We start from the raw sequence: 2,962 nt of genomic DNA on the forward strand, positions 1-2,962 counted from the left end.
GTGTGATTCTGTCGAGGAGTGGAGAAGCACATCGCCGAGTATCCGCTTGGTGAACAAGAACACGGGTGGATCGAGAAGTATCGTCGCTCGTTGGCCGAGAACGTGCGCGCCTCTAATCGCGCCGGCTCACGCCGACGCCCTGCACGTGAAGATTCTTGGCATCGGTCTCGTTCGCGCGGCCGCTCAAGTCGTCGTTCTCGATTACGTTCGCGTGGTCGCACAAATCGCAGATCTCGGTCCCGTTCACGTGGTCGACCAAGTCATCGGTCTCGATCACGTTCGCGTGATCACTCGAGTCGCTCTCCTCGTGCGAGCTGGCATGCGTCACAAGGTGGCTCGCAGCGAGGCTGGACTCATACGCCTGGACCACATTCGGGACGTCCCGAAGGAGATTGGCGCGAGGCTCCTACGTATCCTCGTCGGGGGGAAACCCGAGCCAACGTATCCGATAGCGACGGTCGGCTGGAACATCGTGGGCGAGCCCACGATGACGTTTGGGAGCGCGAAGTGGATCTTCGTGGGCAACGATGTACTCAACAATCCAGCGGGTATCTCCGGCAGCGTCAACAACAGGAGGAGGGCCGTCGCGTCGATAGCACTCGCGCTCTGGCTGCCCAGAGCGAGAACGACTTGCTGAACAGCTACTGGGATGTCCAGCAGGAGTTGGATGAGGCTCTCGATCAGACTGCCCGGGCCACCGGGGAGAGTGCGCAGCTGCGTCAGTCGAACCGAGAGATCCTTGCTCGGTTGCAGATGCTGGAGAGGTCGGTTCACGGACGGTTGCAGACGGGGACGCAGCCTCGAGATCCGACTCCTGGTGCTGATGGGTCGATGGCTCGCCGCGCCCGTCGAGAAGGTCGCTCGACGCATGCTCCGGCTCAGTAGCCTGAGACGACTCTGGAATCGTAGCGGGGTGATACTTCTTGAGCCGTCCGACGTAAAACGTTGGATGCAGACGTAGTGACGTAGGAATGTCAAGCGTGTAGGCATCACCAATGGCTTTGATTACCGTAAATGGCCCAATAAAGCGCGGCGCGAGTTTGTTCGCGCCGAGGTTGGTAACCGCAGAGTTTCTGATACCTTCAGTCGACAGGAGCACGCGTTTGCCTGTCGTAAACGTGGCCGTGTTCTTGCGGCCGATCCTATCGGCGTTCTCCTTTGGACTGGCTGCTTGGACAAGCGGCTATTCTATGGAACGATGGTGTGCGTCACACAGCTGTCGTTAAAACGCCAAAAAATGGCGAAAGGATGTCGGAGATCAGCTCAGCATGGAGGACGCTGAGCTAGGCGCGTTGGCTCTGTGTGGAATGAAGCCACGGGATTGCGTAGAGAAGAATAATTGATGCATAGATTATGCAGCATAATGATGCGAGAATTTTTTGGTAAATGTTGCCTGTACTGCTGTGGCTCAATTGCGGATAGCTACACTTCCACTGCAACTTGTAGGTTTAGTTTACAGCCAGGGCCTGGCAGCGGGAATGTCGTTTAGGAAATCATAGGGACAGACACAATAACGACAGCCTTATTATTGATCTGCGTCCTTTGGGGCATCCTTTAGACTGTCTTACTATTATTATCGACCAAGCATGAAGTGGAACGATGGCTTGACCGATCACAATGATGACTTGGAGGAGAGGAAGGAACAGGATAATACTACGGTACGAAAGCGAAAGAGACTTTGGCTCTTTGCGCTGCTCTCAGCAATTGTTTGTAGGAAGTCGAGATCCAAGTATCAGACCCGGTTTGTAACCCGATAGAAACGGCAATTGACGAAGTGACGGAAAGAGTCGATGAAGCCGAGACTGCGCTTCCCGATGGAGAATCCATTACCGAGTCGCTAGGTGAACCAGCTGTGGAAGCCGAGTCTGGACTTGTTGTACCTCGTCAAGAGAAATCTAGACAGCAAAAACAGCGGCGAGGTCCGAAGAACCACTTTGGTCAGGGTGAAGGAAACGACGTGGAGATCGCAAGTCTGACGAAGAAGTTGCATCAGGCAAAGAAAATCAACGCTGAGTTGCATACCCAACTCCAGAGATTTCACCGGATGTAGCTCTGGCTCGACTCTCTGAGGAGCTGAAAGATACCAAGGAGTCGCTCGAGAAAGCGTCTGCTGGGCGAGATTACGCGCTCGAAGAGTTCGTACGTATAACTCAATTGCGTGACGAGATCCAAGCGAAGTTGGCGGACAGCGAACTTCAGCGGGACAAGGCGGCTACCGAGTGGGCGGATGCCAAGCGAACGCAAACGGAGCTGGAATCCAAGCTCCGCCGCACGAGTACGTGGATCCTCTTTTGTCCCCCGCTGGTAGCCCCCATATTCACCTGTAATGTCGATCCAGGTGACAAATTAAAGGATGCCGAGGCAACCGCAGTAAAACTCCGGGATCAACTCGCTGCTGCTCATGTTCAGCACCAGCAGCTAGTTCTGGAGCGCGATCGTGGCATATCGGAGCGGGATTTGGCACGCCGACGACTGGCGCTGGTGACAGCCGCTGTCTCGGATCCCCTTCCTCCCCTGTCTGGGCCCTCTCCTGCTGCCAGCGTTTCTGCTTCTCTGCCGTCTGTGAGTGGAGCGGATCCGTCGGCTGCGAAACGACCGCGTAGTGCATCTCCCGCTCCTAGCACTGGATCCCCCGTCCTCACAAGCATGCCCGAGCTTCCCCAAAGGCCAAGCCCAAAACCAGTTCGGCCTCTAAGGCAGCCTCTCAGGCGGGATCCACATCCATGTCCAAGCCTGGATCCACATCCACGTCCAAACCTTCCGCCTCCCCCTCGAAGTCTGGTGCCGGATCCAAGTCTGGATCGTCTGCCAAGGCTGAATCGTCTGCCAAGGCTGAATCCGCGGCATCCAAGTCGGGATCGGCATCCAAGGCCGGATCCAAGGCGTCCAGCCGCAGCAGGTGCCTGTTTGTATGATTTGAAGTGCAGCTTGTGAGTCAAAATAGGATTCTGATGAGAGGAGA

Source organism: Phytophthora infestans, genomic scaffold, assembly GCF_000142945.1.
Source record: "Phytophthora infestans T30-4 supercont1.155 genomic scaffold, whole genome shotgun sequence".
Classification (NCBI taxonomy): domain Eukaryota; phylum Oomycota; class Peronosporomycetes; order Peronosporales; family Peronosporaceae; genus Phytophthora; species Phytophthora infestans.